This window comes from Schistocerca americana, chromosome 5, assembly GCF_021461395.2.
Source record: "Schistocerca americana isolate TAMUIC-IGC-003095 chromosome 5, iqSchAmer2.1, whole genome shotgun sequence".
In the NCBI taxonomy this organism is placed as follows: Eukaryota; Metazoa; Arthropoda; class Insecta; order Orthoptera; family Acrididae; genus Schistocerca; species Schistocerca americana.
Window position 1 is genome coordinate 658,129,633 of NC_060123.1, and position 21,402 is coordinate 658,151,034.

Below are 21,402 nucleotides of genomic sequence, written 5' to 3' on the forward strand. Positions count from 1 at the left end.
ATAGGTATATCCCAACAAGATGCAGGCGTACAGATGCCTGGAAAACTATGTGATTGAAATCTATGGATTGCCTTTAATAATAATTTATTGGGGCTAGGCTGGCTCTAGTTGGAGGAAGTTGGGAGTCATCTACAAGCAACGTTGAAAATAAGGTGTAAGGCCTAAATTCGCCGATTGTGCGATTTTAAATAAAATAAGTGCTACTGAGCAACAGCCAAGATGGAAACACAGATGCTCTAAGAGTTTTTAAAAATAATTTATTGTTACTAGGAGTGCTACTTCTGAATTATGTTATTGAAATTTATGGTGCATGTTTCCAGAGTGCTACTAATCGTGAAGGAAGTTTTTTTCTGTCAGTGCGGGGGAGTCTGATCGCTGTGTGTTAGTGGCAGAAGCCCCATGTGTTGACCGTTAACTGCATGTGGGTGACACGTTGCAGTCCACAGTCAGATGGAATGGTGTGGCTGTTATTGGAATACTGAACACTTGGACTACAGCTGCTGTTGGCAGGCTCCCATCCATGTGTTTGCATCTCTGCCCCCTTGCTTTAAGTGACAGATAATGTTAATCGAATCAAGGTCTGTGCTTCTTCGCATCTCCCTCTGGTACAGACAGGTCCCCCTGCACCTTGTGGAAGGGATTTTGCAGTGTCCCACAATATTAACTGGGGATGTGTGAACATATATGTGTTAGTGGTAGTCGGCCCTCCCTAACTGGAAAAGGAGATACGTGTGGGTAGTGGAGCTGCTGCACCAGAAAATGAGAAAACTCAGCCCTTTCCGAGGTATGTGATGGTGGTCTCACTAGGCGCCAATGTCCAGGCCAACCATACAAACTAAGTTCTTTCCTCGAAAGGATAGTACAATGCATCAACTCTAATTTTTAATTTCCAGCCATTTATGAAGGGAAACAGTCATTTTTGGGGCTATAAATCGTTAATACTTTACCTAATCCTGCTGATGTTAAACCTGCCAGATAGCCTGTAAAACAAGGGGTTATGCTGGTGAGCAAGTGATTGCAGTGCCACCTACTGTCTGCCATGGTCCCTAATGTTCCTGTGGCCAGTTTTTTTCTGCCGCCATATTTGATAATGATGTCATAATCAATCATCTTGGCTGTTATCTTCAGTAACGTCATAGACTGTACAAAGTTTTCCCAACCACCTACTTGCCTGAATGGGGGTGGGTGGGGAAGGGAGTGGGTGACAGCTAATGAAGATCATTAAAAACCATAAATTGCATTTGTTTGCAACTTGTTCTACTACTTATTTGCTAAGACTTCAGAGAATAACATCCACAGGGCTAGAGAAAGCTATAGAGGGTAAAAACAGTAAAAAGAGATAAGGATTGAAATACTTGTAACAAATAATTGAGGACATTGGGATTGGAGTGGTAGTCGTGTCCAGCTACATCAAACGAGACTGAGGACTGCTGACCCAGAAAAATAAAGACCGACCATGAGTGGGGAGGAATACAAACTCTTTATTCGAAGAAAGACAGGTATATTTGTTTGCCTCACACATCCAGGATCAAATATATTGTTTAAACAGAAATCTGTCCGTGGAATAGAAGGAATCGTCAAGAGAAATGATTTTAGGTTAGATTCAGTACTGTCTTTCCTACATGACAGAGTTTCTATGTTATTGGGCAAATGATCTAAAAATTTTGTTGCTGCATATTGAACTCCTTTCTGAGCAACTGACAGCTTTAACAATGGTTAAGAAAGCTCATTTTTCGTCTAGTGTTGTAGGTATACACAGTAATATTCTTCTGAAATTGTGATGGATTATTTATGGCGAATTTTATTAGCAAATATATGTTTTGTGATGTTGCAATTAAAGTGACAATCTTCTTGAAGAGTTACTTACATGACGTCTGTGGGTGAATACCACCCTTTACTCTTACTGCTCGTTTTTGTGCAGTCAGTGCTTTCTTTCTAAGTGATGAGCTACCCCAGAATATTATTCAAGACCAAAAGTAGCTGAACTTAATTGTTTTACAGCATATGTATATATGATTAGTGTTAATTAATGAACACATTACCACTTTATTTCTACTCATGTCACTACACTTAAATACCCGTGTTTTTTTCTGTAACTGTCTACCAGTTTGTAAGTAGGAATTCGTCACTGCTTTTAACTTACTCTTGAGACATAGTATCCTGTTCTCCTTAATAAGCCTCACTGTTTTGTATGAACTTGCCTGAGGGCTGTGAGGTGTTGCATTATTTACCTCCATTAATTGTCCATCATTATCAGATAGTCCATTAACAGTTAGGTGAACATTATTTCAGCCTGACCACTATCTATAAAAATGTTATGAATTAGTTTTATTGTCTTGGTGCACATGAATTGGAAAATTGAGTACTTAGATTGAAACACCATAATAATGAGTCTAGTTAATTTTTTCCGCCCATATCTTTTAAGAAATTAGCACTATAACTCCGCAAACTACTACTAACTGTTGCTTTTTATCTCTCAGGTAGCTCAATAGTCTTCTTCTTTGTCTTGTGTCTTTGTCCCCCATCAGCACAAGGCTATTAATTGCTTTGGCATGGTTGGTTTCAGTGGTGGCTGGATACCCTTTCTGTTGCTATACCGTTATCCCCCCATATCCCCACTCCCTCCTCCCCACCCCCACCCCGTCCGGATGGAATACGTGTACCCCAACTGTCTGTGTGCAGTATTGTTAGTGTGAAAATGGGTGAAAATTTTCGAAATGTTTGCGAATCGTGTAACTGAGGCAGGGCTTGGGTAGCAGCCCAGTATTCACCTAGTGGGATGTCGAAAACCACCTAAAACCACTGTTCTAACGCATACGTTCGTCGTACGTCCCACATTGGTTTCTGTGGTTATTTCTCGCAGTGTTGCTTGTCTGTGAGCAATGACAACCCTAAGCCAACACCGATGCTCTCGGTCGTTAAGTGAAGGCTGTACGCCGCTGCGTTGGCCCTTGTGAGAGGTGATGCATGAAATATGGTATTCTCGGCACACTCTTGACATTGTGGAAAGCGGAATATTGAATTCGTTAACGATTTCCGAAACAGAATGTCCAGTGCGTCTAGCTCTAACTACCGTTCCGCGTTCAGAATTAATCAGTTCTCGTCGTGCGGCCATAATCACGTCGGCGGCAATTTCACAAGAATCATCTGAGTAAAAATGACCGTTCTGCCAATGTCCTACCCTTTTGTGCCTTGTGGACGCGGTACTACGTCCATCTCTAAACGTGCTTATCGCTATCCGCAGATTTTTTTTTTTTTTTTTTCGCGTCAGGGTAAGTACGTGGTCCTCTCCATCAAAATCGCTGCACAAGGCCTCTATGTCCTCTATCATAAGGTTAAACTTGGCACTAGCTTTCACGATGCTTGTGACCTTGCCATCTACGCTTAGCATTTCCTGCAGCATTTGGCTTTGGCCTGCACCTCCCCTACGACTATAATCTTTTCTTTCCACTTGATTTTCCTACCGACCTAGCCTCAAATCATTTCTACGAGACTACTGCACTCTGCTTTACTCGAAAACTGATTGAGGCTCTTCCGCTATTTCAGATAATGAGTCAAACTAATTGCTAACCGCTATTTGAAACGTGATTTATGAGGTTTTCCTCTTCTGGCAGCTATCACTGTCTTTCCGATTTCGACCTATCTAACTCAAACTACGCCATTTTTAATTCTGCCTATAGGGCACAAATCTTCCCTGTTCCATCATTTTCTTGTCCGGACCATATAATATACAAATCCATGGAAGAGCCTTATCTCACAGTTTACTGAATCCTCGCGACAGTCAACCTTAGTGAAACACAAACCCACAGTCGTGATAATGTTTTCCCAAACATAACCTATAGCAGGAACCACATGTCACACATGAAGCTACTTTTACAGTTTACTGAAAATCACTACAATGCATTTAAACTGCAGTAAAGTAGAAATTAGCAAAAACTTATTCTTCGGTGGAGTGCGCAGCTAACTTCCAGGCAGCAGGTGGACGTAAAAGAGCGAGGCCGGCCGGTGTGGCCGTGCGGTTCTAAGCGCGTCAGTTTGGAACCGCGTGACCGCTACGGTCGCAGGTTCGAATCCTGCCTCGGGCATGGATGTGTGTGATGTCCTTAGGTCAGTTAGGTTTAAGTAGTTCTAAGTTCTAGGGGACTGATGAGCTCAGAAGTTAAGTCCCATAGTGCTCAGAGCCATTAAAAGAGCGAGTATTTTCTAGCAATATTCTTCGATAGACACTGTCAGCGAATTATGTAAAGCACTGTAATGAATCCAAAACAACAGTAACGACCAGACGGCGGGTAGAAGTTAGCGCTAGAACGTAAACACACCGGAAATATACAAGCATCTCTCGACATACATAAGCGCTGGGGACGATTCGTAATTTTAATCCTACTGTATAGCATAAAAATAGATTTTGTCTGTCACTGCCGCAGAGCGGCCAACCGAAACTGCAAGTGTGGCAAATCTCAAGTGCCAAAGTTAAAAAAAAAAAAAAAAAAAAAAAAAAAAAAAAAAAAAAAAAAAAAAAAAAAACTGTTGCGGAAAGGTAGGTATTGTAACGAGTCATGCTGTATCCGGAATTGCTGCGGAAGATGACGTTATCATGTTATCTGCTGCATGAATAACGACAACTGTATGACCGCACCTGTACCCAAATAACGTTGGGACGCCACTGCTGCTGAACAGAGAACTTAAAGACCTAGTTATGTATAGGCAGTCCTTAGTGCGTGTTCTTGATCTTCTTTGTTCTTTGCGCTAGGTCAGTAACATTGAATTGAATTACTTTAAAATATTTCAAGATACGAGGTCTACAACTTTGCTTCCGCCGTTGTACAATAGACGGCAGTAGGAGCAAGTGGTGGTGCAGGCAGTAGGTCCAACCGTCGTACAGTGAGCTAAGGCATGTGCAGACACAACGGCTTCAAAATACACCCTTGGCCAAATGTGTTGAGCGTCCCAGAAATTATACGTAACTGTAAAGAAACCCTTTGGATTTAAAAGTAGTTTGTCGGCATCGAAAAAGGCCAAAAATAATGATCCACCTCAAGGCCACCAATGAAACACCTGGTATAGTAAAATTTGTCATCTTAATGTTTTTCTGTGTACTGATCAGTTCGCTACATTCGCTTGTTGTGATCACATATCGCTAACATAGTGCTCGTTTTCTCTTAAGATCTGTGACATCGGTGATACTGTTGCATTATGACTACAATAAACAAACTTCGTTTAGAAAAATGAGGACAGATAAAGCTTTTGCATGAGCAAGGCAAATCGCCGGTGGAGATTTCGAAAACAGCAATGTTCACGCCGATCTGTACAATATTCTATTGTGCGAGTCGCCCTGACCGGGTCGCATGTTAATAGGCCCAGAACCGGGCGCAATCGAATCACTGTGAGGACCGAATAATAAATAGTAAGAGAGGAATAAAACCCAGAGTGTGTGGTACCTAATCAAAAACACGGCTCAGGGAACATCATATTCTGGGGCTGCATGAGCGCTGCAGAAGTGGGACAAATGGTCTTATGTGAAGGCAGCAGGGATTCCACAAAGTACAGAGACATCCTAGAATCTGCTTTACTGCCCCTTTTATAACGCTTTTTGGTGATACAATCGCGGGCGGCGTTTATTTCCGGCACGACAACGAAACCTGTCATAAATCTACCCGCACCATCACTTTAATTCGGGAAAATAACACCGAGGTTCTGGACTGGCCTTCCCAACGACGGAACCTCAACCCCAAAGAGTATTTAGAGCGCAAAGTCAGGCGACACACAATTAAGTCGAGAGTTAAAAGGCCGCCTGCACGTTGAGTGTAACGCCACAAGTGCCAAATATCGTAAAAAGCTAGTGTCCTCTGTACCAAAAAGAATTTATGATGCAATAAAGGCAAAAGGTGGGCCCATGAAATATTGATTTTTTGTTACTAATAAAGATTACACACTGGAACAGATTGTTTCTATTTATTTTTCTTATTTTTCACAACACTCAAAGATACCTAGAATGTTCAATATTTTTGGCTAAGAGTGTATTAGTAGATTTAGGATAGCATTATAAAGTTATTTTCGTTTGAATATGCCAGCTTAGGAGATCAAGACTCGTAAAATGCGCAAAGTTTTTATTTTCTGCTTCAACTCGAAGAAATCTGCAGCTGAGGTTCATATAATGTTGATTAACCTATGGCGAGGCGCCTATGAGTGAAAGAATGCGCAGAGAATGGTTTCAACGCTTCAAGGATGGTGTTATCGACGTTGAAAACAGGCATGGCGGTGGAAGAGCGAAATTTTTCGAAGCTACCGAAACCGACGGAAATAATCACAGGAGATGTTATCAAAAACAATTGATGCTTTTGAGCCGACCACTGAAGCACAAACGGCCACAATACAGCAATAGGTATGAAAAGGCGATTATGCAGCATAACAGTGCTCGACCCCATATCGCAAAACCAATCTAAAATGAAACGTTGAAATGCGAAGAGCTACCCCACAAGTCGTTTTCTCCACACATGGATCCCTGTGGCTACCAACTTCTTTTGATTAGTGGCACACGGCCAGTGTGACCAGCACCTCCGATCATATGAACAAGTGCAAAACTGGGTCGATTCATGGAACTCCTCAGAAGACGCCCAGTTTTTCCGCCGCGAGATTCGTAAGATGAGAAAGTAATGGCCAGCGACAGTCATTACTTTGACAGGTAAATGTTTTGTTACTTTTTCACAATAAAGCATCAGAATTCGAGAAAAAAACGTACGAAACAAAGTTGTAGACGTAACAACAACACACACAGAGTTGGTGGAAGTGTACGCAAACAATTGACCGTCACACGCCACAGTGGTTAGGTATCATAGGCGCTTCCAGTGTGCTTTAACAAGTCTGAATGATGAACTACGAAGCGGTAGACTATCACTCGGTGAAGAACCGAGAGTGACAAAAGAGAAGTGGAGCCTATGGCGCTCCGGTGTGTCACAGTCGAGGCGAGTGAAAACAGGGAAAATCAGTATATTCTGCACAATAGTCTGAACATGAGGAAGGTCGTCGCCCGCAAACTCCCGCGGCCGCCGGACCGTGGCACAACGGAAATGTTTCAGTTGTGTCAGGTCACTCCACATGACTTTCTTGGCCGCCTAACCACCGTGGGCGGGTGCTGGACGTGTCACTATAGCCCCGGGACCAAGGACCAATGCAAACAGTGGAAACAGGACACAAGTCACATGTGCTGTTTCTTTGGGCTAGCGGATTTTGCCTCACCTAAATGGCATCTTTAGTCCGATTAAATCTACCTGATACTCGGTACTTCATGTGCTGTAGCTGGTTTCCTGCGGAACTCTCAACGTCACACCCTAACGGTTCGCAGTTGTCACACCGCCACAACAGTTAGTTCACTTCCGACGTCTTGTGCAGCGTTCTTTCTTACCGCTCTTTCTGGTTATGGCACTTATTTCGTATTTCATCACTTATGATAACCACATCAAAATCAATAAACACACACACACACACACACACACACACAGACACACTACTGGATGCTTCCGTAGAAAATGGTTCAAATGGCTCTGAGCACTATGGGACTCAAGTGCTGAGGTCATTACTCCCCTAGAACTTAGAAGTAGTTAAACCGAACTAACCTAAGGACATCACAAACATCCATGCCCGAGGCAGGACTCGAACCTGCGACCGTAGCGGTCCCGCGGTTCCAGACTGCAGCGCCTTTAACCGCACGGCCACTTCGGCCGGCCTTCCGTAGAAGATGCGATTCGCAAATCATTTACACAGTTATTATAATCACAGAGATCGGATTACGCAGTGGAGCGCCAAAGAAACTGGTATAGGCATTTGTAGTCAAATACAGAGATATCTGAACAGGGAAAATACGGCGCTGCCGACGGCAACGCCTATATAAGACAACAAGTGTCTGGAGCAGTTGTTAGGTCTGTTACTGCTGCTTCAGTGGCAGCTTATCAAGATTTAAGTGAGTTTGAACGTGGTGATATGTAGTCGGTGCACGAGCGATGGAACACAGAATCTCCGAGGTAGCGATGAAGTGGGAATTTTCACCTACGGCCACATCAAGTGTGTACCGTGAATGTCAGAAATCCGGCAAAAACATCAAATCTCCGACATCGCTGCCGCCGGAAAAAGATCCTGCAAGAACGGGACCAACGACGACTGAAGAGAATCGTTCAGTGTGATGTAAGTGCTACCCTTCCTAAAATTGCTACATATTTCAATGGTGGGCCAGTAAAAAGTGCCAGCGTGCGAACCATTCATTGAAACGCGATCTATATGGGCTTTCGGAGCCTAAGGCCCAATCGTGTACCCTTGACGAGCGCACGACACAAAGCTTTACGCCTCCCTTGGGCCCGTCAACACCGACATTGGACTGTTGATGACTGGAAACACGTTGCCTGGTCGGACGAGTCTCGTGGGTCGTGTGCAGTTGGAGTGATATGGGACTCTTGAGACGTCTAGATACGACTCTGACAAGTGACACGTACGTAAGCATCCTGTATGGTAACCTGCATCCATTCACGTCCACTGTGCATTCCGACGGACTTGGGCAATTCCTGGAGGACAATGGGCCACCTCACACGTCCATAACTGCTACAGGGTGGCTACAGGAACACTCCTTTGAGTTTAAACACCTTCGCTAGCCACCAAACTCCCCAGATATGAACATTATTGAGCATCTCTGGGATGCATTACAACGTGCTGTTCAGAAGAGATATCCACCCCCTCGTACGCTACGGATTCGTGGACAGCCCTGCAGTATTCATGGTGTCAGTTCCCACCAGCACTACTTCAGACATTAGTCGAGTCCATGCCACGTCGTGTTGCGGCACTTCTGCGTGCTGGCGGGGGCCCTGCACGATATTATGTAGGTGTACCAGTTTATTTCGCTCTTCCCTGTATCAGATAAGCTTCGCACGACATTGCATGAAGCCGAATTTTTGAAGGCTGGCTGTAAATCGTTGGGAATGTAACGTCAGATTTACAAATTCAAGCGTCTGTAGCAGAGTAATGGCACAGCTTTGTGGATAGCGTATAAACCTGACGTATCGAAGGTCGTGTTCGGTCAGAGAGCTGCTCGCCCTCTGTAATAAAAAAACTGAGTAAAGGAATCAACTCGAACGGTTGTCTTGCGACGTCCGCCCAGTGTCAGGTAACGAATGACAGCGAGAAATTATTTTGTTCCTCCGCTAAAACTGAAATTTTGCGCGGAAAATGACTGTGGAACTTATTACGAAATTTTTCTGTCTTGGTTTCGCTCGTATAGGTTAGCCCTAAACGCCCTGAAAAAAGTGATCGTATTTTATTTCTACTGCAGACTGCTGATCGCCGTTTTCTCCGATGCATTTTACGTCACGAGGTTGTGGTTAAGTTAGGACGAGAGTTTAAATTTAGGGCTACAATAGCCGTAGTCTGCCGCAGTTCGTTCATTGGTCAATCAAAACCAGCTATCGACAAAGCATCTCCCATTTGTGTCACACCTCGCGGCGGTCGCTTCCAACATTGCTCCGTGTTACACATTGACAACTTACGTGAAGTGATCGGTCATGTTTCTGTGTCCCCTATAACCGAGCAGTAACCGGTAGCGGATGTCGCAACACTGTAGAGACAGTTGACGGACGTCAACTATCAACCAATTTTAATCGGACTATTGCGACTTCGTCCTCTTCCCTCGAATAAATAAAAAGTTGCATGGCAGACTTTTACAGAATTACAACGAGCTGATCGTCAGGGTCACACGCTTCTTGAGCAGTCAAAGCATAAACTTCAACCCCCCCCCCCCCCCCCGCCCCCATTTTCTGTACCAAGTCATCCATCGTTGGGAAAATTGAGATGTATCTAAGAGTGAATTAAGAGACAAGAAATGTCCCTATCTCTTCATGGACGTAGCTAGATTTCTTTGAGGTGATTTTTAAAGCTTTATAATAGATTTTGTCCTACGGAAAGTAGATAAAGAGAGAGAAGGCGAGAAAGAGAGAGAGAGAGAGAGGGGTATATAAACGTGCGTGCGATAAACCCTTTCGCCGGCCTGTGTGGCCGTGGGGCTCTAGGCGCTTCAGTCTGGAACCGCGCGATCTCTACGGTTGCAGGTTCGAATCCTGCCTCGGGCATGGATGTGTGTGATGTCCTTAGGTTAGTTAGGTTTAAGTAGTTCTAAGTTCTGGGGGACTGATGACCACAGATGTTAAGTCCCATAGTGCTGTAACGTCTCTTAGCAAAAGACATATTATGTAATAAAGAGAAAACATTGTGTGTCATGTTTTGTTCTTGTATAAAATTATGTACTGTTTTTTTTTATTTACTTTAGATAATATCTGTGTCGGCGAGTACTGTATGTGTTCTTGTATAAAATTATGTACTGTTTTTTTTTATTTACTTTAGATAATATCTGTGTCGGCGAGTACTGAAACCGTCACAGACGATAAATATCAAGCAAAGATGAGAATATGTGACTAGTGTAAATAATACAGAACGAACATTAATTTCTCTGTCGTCTTCTTGGAGTTACGTGAGTAGAATAGCCTGTGACGTTATATTGAACGCTAGCGTAGCATTCTTTTGTCAAGTTTGTAAGAGGGACGCCATTGAGTAAGGTTTTGGAAAGGTGTGCAATTAATCAAATTGTTTAAATGTTTTGAATAGAGTTACTTAGTGAAACCTTGCATTATGATTTGTAATAAGCTTGCCTGGTATTTTATCCCATCCCTTTAAGACATTCTCAGTTATTTAAATATTATTCGTGGTGCAGAGCTGCGCTACGAACGAACGAGCCGTTGCCGCGGCGCATTCAAATTACATTAAATGAAATCTATCATAACGCAAAGAAGCGGGGAGGTAATAGTGAACTAAAATTATTTCTTTCAGCTTTCGGAATTGCAGAGCAGAGCAGCAGATTTTATGATGTGTTTTACAGGTTGACGCGGGCTGCTGATAATATATTATTAACAGTGCAAAAAGATAATTTACTTTCATAACATAAAAGAAATCTTGCTGTGCGTAGTTCTGGTCTGGCAACCTTATAGTAAAAACATCTTTTTTCTCCGATAATAGTCTCATGTTCTCGTGTTAGTCATGGTACTTATTGTTGTTTTACTGTTAACAAAAATCCACTGCAAAATTATAATATTGAACAATCATTGCGTACTGTAACATCAGTATTGATAACGAAGTAATTTTCATTAACCTTTTCAATAACTATAAAGTAAGGAAGATATGTTGAACTTTATGGCGAGTTATAGTTACGAAAAAATGTTCCTTTAATAGAAAGCCAGATCCAGAACAATAAGAACATAATATATTTTGTTTTGTTGAAAATTAATGATCCGAAGAAAGGCATAGCACAGCATCACTAAAAGGTATTTCGGGTCTCTTTTCGTAGTAACATATTTTATCTCATACATTAGTTGTTACGCGAGTAATAGTAAAACAAAACAAATAGAAAAGAGACGAAGCGTGATGCCCTTAGGTTAGTTAGGTTTAAGTAGTTCTAAGTTCTGGGGGACTGATGACCACAGATGTTAAGTCCCATAGTGCTCAGAGCCGTTAGAACCATTTGATAAACCCCTTCCCTCAAAAATATACCTCTCCTTCATACCTCTTCTGTGTTAGCACAGATGACGTGTCACTGATCTCATATGTACTAATATTGCAGTACACGTGAGGTGCCTATTTGTTTCCACCGCCCTGAGTGGATTGCGTAAGTTCTAACAAATGTTTACAAACCTGCAGTCTTCTACAGCTGTCCCCTGCTCAGAAAATAGCGCGTAGGTCGTAAATCCGTTATCTTGAGGCTGCAAGAAACTCTTAGCAAAGAACTGTTATTTTAGAAATGATTAAATTTCCAATCAGTTCGTTTATACGGGATTAATGAACTGCCTATTTCCGTGATTAATATCACACTTTTCTCAGCTGTATGTGCAAATAACCAGAGTTTGCTAGTAAAGACTTAACAGCGATTGCGGCAGACAACATGCCTGTCCTCCGAGGCTGTCGAACCAGCACTATTCACAGATTAGATATTGCAAATTATGTCTTAACTGACGCCGCCGCAGACAACATGTCTGTCTCCCGACACTGGCGAACCAGCTCTCATATCTACAAACCAGATTACTAATAAAGTCTTAACTGATACCGACCACGGCAGACAACGTGTCTGTCCTCCGCACTGCCGAACTAGTTATGATCTTATAGCTGAACCACTTCGCCCGCCATCCAAGTTAGGTGCGAACCGAAGATCGACGAAGTGCTTCGTCTGCCTTTTCATTGTTTATCATTCTGCTGGTTGATAATATTTGTGAAATAATGGAATGATGGCACGCTATTGAGAGACGTTTTAAGTTGAAGTGTAAGTAAATACGCTGTTTAGCATGTCTAATACTAATAACAGAAGATTATCATTTTGGCGCACAGCTTCCGAACGCAGCAACCAATCGCGGAGGAGGACCACAGTATAGGCGGTCTTTCTGACGATAACAAACCATCTGTCAGCGGTACCTCACGCCACATTACGTCATCTCACCACTGCTGCCTTCTCAACTGCTCTAAGAAGAGCTTCTTGTACACGAATATGATGGCTGGAAAGCCAGAAATATTATAGTCTAACTAAGGATATTCTGCAGCCAGAATACAGTGGATTCGAGCTGTAAAAAAATGTTGATGGTGAAATTTCCTGACAGATTAAAACTGTGTGCACTTGCACACTTGCCAGCGAAAGGCAAAGATCCTGAGTTCGAGTGTCGGCCCGGCACAAAGTTTTAATTTTCCAGGAAGTTTCATATCAGCGCACACTCCGCTGCAGATTGAAAATCTCATTCTGGAATATTGATGGTGTTATCCTCTTCAGTCTCGATAAATCATACATAATACGACCAGATTTTATTTTCTTCTCACTCGCGTACGCAGCTCAACGTTTTCTGGACCATGATATCAAGTACAATAGAAATCGCGCTGGCGTCAGGTCAATTATTTGTCCTTCTGCTGAACATCTTGATGTGCCAGCACTGATTGGAAACTTTGGATTCTGCGACTGCAGAGCATGTATAGGCGAAATAAAGGTAAAGAGGTATCTTTTTCTGACTACATGAGTTTCCACATGCTTTAATAGCGTATAAAAACTGTACATACATCCCTCAGTTAGTAGCGAACTATGAATTAACGTTATAACGTAAGCTTTAAACTTACCACATATGATACCTCGGGACTCAATGCCGGCTTTGCTTATAACAGCTGAGGTTTGGTGATATTTTCTTCCACTTGATCCCCAGACTTGACCGGTGAAGAGATGATTCAGATGGCCAACAGAATTAATCCAGGTAAGTATGACATAGAAATTGATTAAGCTGATGATGAACGTACGCTTTGATGCGATGAATCTCTTTGAGTCAATGCCTAGCCGTTTCAAGACGGTTATTACGGCTAGAGGTGGTTGTTCCAGGTACTGATGTCTCAGGATCTATGCACCCAAATTGTGTGAAAATGTAATCACATGTCAGTTCTGGTATAAAGTATTTGTCCAATGAATACCCGTTTTCATCTACATCTTTTCTTGGTGTAGCAATTTTAATGGCCAGTAGTGCATGTAGTAAGGAATATGTAACTTAATTGAGGCTGTTGTAGTACAACACAATATGCAGAAAAAAACGATATTGAAAACATTTATCGAGCGAGGTGGCGCAGTCATTAGTACTGGACTCGCATTCTGGAGGACGGCGGTTCAAACCCGCTTCCGGCCATCCTGATTCAGGTTTGCCGTGATTTGCCTAAATCGCTTCAGGAAAATGCCGGGATGGTTCCTTTGAAAGGGCACGGCCGTCATCCTTCCCCATCCTTCCCTAAGACGATGGGACCGATGACCTCGCTGTTTGGCCACCTCCACGAAACCAGCCAACCAACCAATTAAAACATTTCGTAAATATTTGCGATCGTGTTGCGTATTGCACACTGCATTTATATATAAGTAAAGTTACTGCTATTAATTAATTAATAATGTACTCACACAACACAACACTTTGTCAGACAACGAAAGTGTCACAGCTTTGGGATGTTTTAGGGTGGCAGCATTCTATAACGAAGAACAGTCGACACGAAGTGTTACGAATGGTGCCGTCTTCGAACGATCAGCACTTGTGGGTGGTAGCTGACTTACGGCACCCTCACTACAGCTATTCCATTGGGGGCCCATCACAGTAACTTATGAATGTTACCAATGAAAATAAGACAGGAATAACTACGTCCCGAGATGCCGCCCCACAACGTCAGTGTTGGCTCTTGAAGAAAAAAACTTGGTGACCCCTGGTTTAGATGCACAGTTACAAAATAATGTGTTCTCACTTCTTTATTCATTGCATTACTGCATTGTGTAGGTCGTTCGTAATAGCGAAGAGATTGCAATAGAAGAATAGAGCATTTCCACTGTATTAAAGACGAACAAGTGCCCATTGGTCTTGTGTGAATTTTAGAGCCCATGTTTACTGGACACTGTTTTTGATTTGGTCCGTACTACCTCCTCTCAAAATATGGTTTACTTTTTTTTAAAAAAAACCTTGTATTTAACAGATTTTTGGACAACATGGTTATGGAGATGAAGCAGCGATTAGTATGATTAATCACTTATTCAAAAACAGTGTTAATCGCATTTATTATTGTAATGCCGCCAACCGGTTTCAGCCCGACGTAGGGGTCATCTTCTGGGCGTTTACACCATTGGTCGACTGCTGGTGGTGTCACTTCTGTCTACATAACGGCAGGAAACTAAGCCAATCCTACGTCTGGTTGAAACCGGTTGGCGGTATAATAATAATAAATGCGATAAGACTGGTTTTGAATAATTGACTTGTATTTAACGTTTCAAGAGACACTTGAGGCTATAAAAGTTTAAACGTTTCAATCCGTACATGAGAAATTGTCGGTCAAAAATGGGTGTCCCTTGACAAGGACAGACTTGCGTCAGCGGTGGTGCCCGCGTCACGTCCGCCCCCGCGTCGCTTAATGCAGGTAGCGCCGCCCGTCGCCGGTGACGGAAACGGCATCGGAGGCGGCCCACGCGCACACATGAAAGCGGCGCCGCACGGGCTCGCGTTGGCGGCAGATCAGCTGGGTGCGTGCGACGTCACGGCTGCACTCCCCCCCCCCCCCCCCCCCCACCCTTACTTCACATCCCCTGTCCGACGCGCGACTTGTGATAAGACCGGTGCTCCGGCGCATGCGCAGCGGCGCATCTCCGGCGGCCCGCGCCCTCAGCGGTGCCGGCAGTCAGTAGGCGTTCCTCGCCGCTGCGCGCCGCGACAGCAGCCAGCAGCCAGTAGCCAGCAGCCAGAGACCACCGGCCCGCGCCGCACACACCCCTCCGCGGACGGCGACTGGTGCACCGACACCGGCAGCGGCCTCCTTGCTGCCACCTCCCGGAGACAGAGGTAAGGCGCTGGGCCGCACTGCTCACGGCGGGTGGCGGAGGGCACTTTGTGTTCCACTGTCACTTCCACCCCTTCCTGTTCCATTGTCTAATGGTGCACCGGCAGAACGATTGTTGGTAAACATCCGCGCGAGATTCAGTCTTTCTAGTCTTGCCTTCATTATTTTATCGCGAAATACAGGGTGAACTTTAATAAAACCGACGAACTGCAGGGACGGATCCGTTACTGGAAATGGAGGAAGAAAGATCCTATGAACATGTACACGTAAAGCATCCTTGACACAGTGGATGGCGATGACGAATTAAAGTTCCTCTTATCACGTGCCGGGTGTTCATTGTGTGTTGCAGTCTGTGTGACTGACACAGAGTACTGTAATCAGCAGAATGACCAGGTATTCGTGCCGGGAACAAGCCGAGATGGTGTTTGTTGACGGCCGACCAGTGGCACCACGGCTATACGGAAACAAGTAGCCTCACAGACACCAACTACACTACTGGCCATTAAAAATACTACAGCAAGAAGAAATGCAGATGATAAACGGGTATTCATTGGACAAATATATTATGCTAGAACTGACATGTGATTACATTTTCACGCAATTTGGGTGCATAGATCCTGAGAAATCAGTACCCAGAACAACCACCTCTGGCCGTAATAACGGCCTTGATACGCCTGGGCATTGAGTCAAACAGAGCTTCGATGGCGTGTACAGGTACAGCCGCCCATGCATCTTCAATACGATACCACAGTTCATCAAGCGTAGTGACTGGCGTATTGTGACGAGCCAGCTGCTCGGCCACCATTCACCAGACGTTTTCAATTGGTGACAGATCTGGAGAATGTGCTGGCCAGGGCAGCAGTCGAACATTTTCTGTATCCAGAAAGGACCGTACATGACCTGCAACATGCGGCCGTGCATTATCCTGCTGAAATGTAGGATTTTGCAGGGATCGAATGAAGGGCAGAGCCACGGGTCGTAACACATCTGAAATGTAACGTCCACTGTTCAAAGTGCCGTCATTGCGAACAAGAGGTGACCGAGACGTGTAATCAATGGCACCCCATACCATCACGCCGGGTGATACGCCAGTATGCCGATGACGAATACACGCTTCCAATGTGCGTTCACCGTGATGTCGCCTATCACGGATCCGACCATCATGATGCTGTAAACGGAACCTGGATTCATCCGAATAAATGACGTTTTGCCATTCGTCCACCCAGGTTCGTCGTTGAGTACACCATCACAGGCGCTCCTGTCTGTGATGCAGCGTCAAGGGTAACCGCAGCCACCGTCTCCGAGCTGATAGTGTACGTTGCTGCAAATGTCGTCGAACTGTTCGTGCAGATGGTTGTCGTCTTGCAAACGTCCCCATCTGTTGACTCAGGGATCGACACGTGGCTGCACGATGCGTTACAGCCATGCGGATAAGATGCCTGTCATCTCGACTGCTAGTGTTACGAGGCCGTTGGGATCCAGCACGGCGTTCCGTATTACCCTCCTGAACCCACCGATTCCACATTCTGCTAACAGTCATTGGATCTCGACCAACGCGAGCAGCAATGTCGCGATACGATAAACCACAATCGCGATAGGCTACAATCCGACCTTTAACAAAGTCGGAAGCGTGATGGTACGCATTTCTCCTCCTTACACGAGGCGTCACAACAATGTTTCACCAGCAACGCCGGTCAACTGTTGTTTGCGTATGAGAAATCGATGGGAAACTTTCCTCATGTCAGCACGTTGTAGATGTCACCACCGGCACCAACCTCGTGTGAATGTTCTGAAAAGCTAATCAGTTGCATATCACAGAATCTTGTTCCTGTCGGTTAAATTTCGCATCTGTAGCACGTCATCTTCGTGGTGTAGCAATTATAATGGCCAGTAGTGTACATTATACAACATTGCAAGCCCTTTTTGCGCATATGTGTGATCATTGGCCGTTCCAGTCAGACGAAAGTGCAGAGGGTTGTACAGGATGTTGAGATGAACCCTAGTACAAGCTCCAGCCAAATGGCCCGCCAACATGGTGTGAGCCAGAATACGATTATGTGTATCCTACATGATAACCGCTACTATCTCTATTACCTGCAACGAGTGCAAGGACTATCAGCTGCGGATTTCCCACTGCGGTTAGGATTTTGTCGATGGCTCTCGCACCAGACCATCACAATTTCTGTCATCTGCCCTCTTTAGCGACGAATTTTTTTCTGGTATAGAACGAAAGTTCTTTACCAGAACTGGCATCATCAGTCTGTATAATCGTCATCTATAGGCTACAGACCATCCTCTGAGAACGGTTGATGCGTCTCATCAGCATTGGTTCAGCATCAGTGTGTGGTCTGGGAGTCGTGGCGACCACGTACTTGAAACAGTTACTGTCCCACATGATGCAACGTGTGAATGCGTACATTGCATCCCATGGAGGCCACTTTGGATATCTGTTATGACATGGATGCATGCGATGCAGCTTTCTACTCTACTCGTGGACTATTTGTTGTTGTTGCACGCACACCTCTCATTTACGGAAACATCTTCAAAGGACCTTTTTTCTCCACTTCCAGTCAACAATCCGCAGTTTGTCGGTTTTATTATTGTTCTCCTCATATACGTAGCAGGAAGTAATATAGTAGTTAATATTACTAGAAACGTACACTCACGGAGGTTTATCGGAATAAACCATTTCCTGATGTGCAACGCTTTTCTGCTACCGTTTGTCTCCGGAGTTGGCTAAACATTTCTGTGACTCTTTTGCACCTTCTAAATGAAAATTTGACGAATCGCGCTGCTCTTCTTCCGATCTCTTTTATTCCATCGGTCAAACCTTCGACGTGTGTGAGAAAAAGTAATGAGGCTGATCTATATCCACTACAGTTTTCATTTTTTTATTTTTTCAAACAACAATATTGTTCCCTTCGAAGTAGTTGCCTTCTGCAGCTGTACACCGGCGGAGTAGTTGTTTCCAGCCTTGGTAGCAGCGATGGAAGGCGTCAACCGGTAGAGCATTTAACATGTCGGTCAAATTCTTTTGAATGTTCTCCAGAGTCACAGAACGATGTTCTTTTCACAAATTTTTCCGTTTTAGGAGAAGAAGAAAGTCACAACGACTCGCATCAGGTGAATAGGGGGACTGGAACAGGAATGCCTTTTGAGGTAAAAAATTCCGTAATGGAAGTCCCCGTGTGATATGGTGCGTTGCCATGATGCAGCAGCGACTTGTCTGCAACATCCGGTCTCACTCGATTCATCCTTTTCCTGAATCTCTCAAGGACATCTTCGCAAAATACTTAGTTGACAGTTTGTCCTGGAGGTCTGATCTCACAAGAGCAAGGACTCGTTCGACGTTGTCGTCGGTTTTTGGAGTTGAAAGTTCCGTTAGCGAGATTCGGCCTTCCAAAAGATTCTGTTCTTGATAAGGAATGTTCCCAAAGGCCTGTTTCAACTTTTCTAAGGTCGTACCAACGGACTCTATAAGTTAAACAAAAAATTCGTTTGCATAAGGTTGCTCTAAATTCCCCTATTCCATTTTAGTAACACACAACAAAAACATTAATTCACTGTTGTTACTTTCAAAAATCACTTGATGGCTGTACGGAGTTGAAACTCGGACTGAGCATTTAGAAGGCATGATGAACACACCGGTCTGCACAAGTGGAACAGCAGAGAGTTGAGAGATTGCTGGCAGTGTTGTCGCTCTCATTACTTTTCTCACCTACCTATTATATGGTAAGGATCCCAGACTTACAGGAATACTCTACTTTCGGTCGAACGAGGGCTCAGTAAGCCACCTCCTTCGTGGCTAGACTACATATCACGAAGATTCTTGCAATGAATCTCAGTCTGGCATCTGCATTTCCTACTATTAGTTCTCTATGGTCGTTCAGCTTTGAATCGCTACATACTCAGAGTCTCAGATTTCTAATGGGTGTGACTGCCTCCAGTGCCTGTGTGTTACTTTTAAAAACACCCGGTGTCTGATATATCGATATTAATAAATATCGTATCGGTAGTTGATATATCTAAATAAGTATAGATACATCGATATATCGACGGATAGAAACATTGGTTGCTCATTGTAAATATACTGCCTATTTTAGAGCTGTGTATTTACATATTGATTCATTATTAGATATTTTGTACATCAACAAACTAGCAGCCTGTTTATCCCCCTTAGAGCAAGGACTAAAAGGAAAACGATCCAAGTTCAGCCTTCGCGATAATCACTTTCCTAACGATGGTAAATGCACGTAAGTCGTACAATAAGAGGTGTCGGATGGGTTCCGCCACATGTCGGATTCGTCCGGAACACTTCACGCCGACTTCCCTGTTTTTCTCATTTCCGCCAATGCCAGCGACCTAGCAGTAGCAGTTGTTCTGTCAATATAGCGTAGTGAAGATGAATGTTGCCGTTTCCGTAGGTATCACCGAGCGCCGATTGCCTCGGCATTTCCCCTCACACGTCTCCGTTCACCTTAAAGAGCAGTCTTCCCATTTAGATTTTTATTCATCATTTTCAGCCACTATTTTCGAAGAATATCGATGTGAAAAATATCACATTGCTATTTCTTCACATCGGAAATATTACTATAACATTCACACCGCCACCTCCCTGCTGCAATCGGACTTCTTTTGTGCCACATATATTTCCTTCACACGGTCAAAGAGAACGTTTGGACGTGATTAAAGCTCAAAAAGTAATAAGACTCCTTCACACAGTGAAAGTAAAACTACGTTCTCCTACAATTTCAAAAGAACAACTTCAAATATTTACCAAAAATAGCGAAAAAATATAATATGAAATAAAAATATCGGCACTCGATATCGCCATCCCGATATTGACATATTGAATATCGATTCTAAGATACGGCAGGTGTCGATGTTACCTGTAGAAATAGCATTTGTGTCGACATATCGATATTTTATCAACAGCCCTGCTCTGTAATCCCGTAGTTCCGCATGTTTATTCGCAATACGTTGCATTTGTTTACGTTCAGCACTGCCAATCTCTGCGTCAAGCGTGGATCTCTGCACGCCTTCCTGTACAGTTTTCTGGCGTTGCGACTTCTCTATGTACCATATCATTTTCCGGTAGTTTCCTCGTACTTCTTCCGACGTATTCCACTTGGTTTTCTATACACATTGTGAAACGTAATTGTCCTGTGACACTCCCTTGGATTACGCACGCAGTTACTTTCAGGTCTCAAGTAGAAGATCGTGTCACCAAGTGTTGTATATGCTGGGAACTTCTCAATCCAATAACAAAGTTGGTCTGAAATTTCGTACGCATGTGTTTTGTTCATTTAGCGACAGTGTGAAAATGTATGGAACGTTCAGGGTAATTTATGCTAGGCTACCAGAAGTCTCCTCCACTACACACCGTCAGATGGTTTGCGGAGCATAGATGTGGATTTAGATCTATCTAATCTATAAAGCGATATCAAAAGTCATTTTCGTGTAATTGGTTTTTAAGAATGCTGCCTTAGCACCATTCTTAAATTCCGATAACGTATGATACATTGAAGCGCCAAACACTCTGGTACAGGCATGCGTATTAAAATAAAGAGACATGTAAACAGGCAGAATACAGCACTGCAGTCGGTAACGACTATATAAGACAAGAAATGTCTGGTGCAGTCCATTGATCGGTTACTGCTGCTACAATGGCAGGCTATCAAGACTTAAGTGAGTTTGAACGTGGTGTTATAGTCGGCGCACGACCGATGGGACGCAGCATCTCCGATGTAGCGATGAAGTGAGTACTTTCCCGTACGACCATTTCACGAGTGTAGCGTGAATATCAGGAATCCAATAAAACATCAAATCTCCTACATCGCTGCGACCGGAAAAAGATCCTGCAAGAACGGGACCAAAGACAACTGAAGGGAATAATTCAATATGACAAAAGTGCAATACTTCCCCAAATTGCTGCAGGTTTCAATGCTGGGCCATCAATAAGCGTCAGCGTGCGAACCATTCAACGAAACACCATCG

The 21,402-nt window shown here is 43.8% G+C and overlaps 1 protein-coding gene across 1 annotated transcript in view; it reads left to right on the top strand.

The window, feature by feature from the left end:
• Positions 1–15,299: 15,299 nt before the first annotated feature.
• Positions 15,300–21,402, top strand: part of LOC124616618 (putative phosphatidate phosphatase) — a 358,526-nt gene continuing 352,423 nt past the window's right edge. Inside the window, exon 1 of the mRNA XM_047144942.1 lies at positions 15,300–15,407. The gene's annotated coding sequence lies outside the window, so the exon portion shown is untranslated. The remainder of the gene's footprint in view (positions 15,408–21,402) is intronic.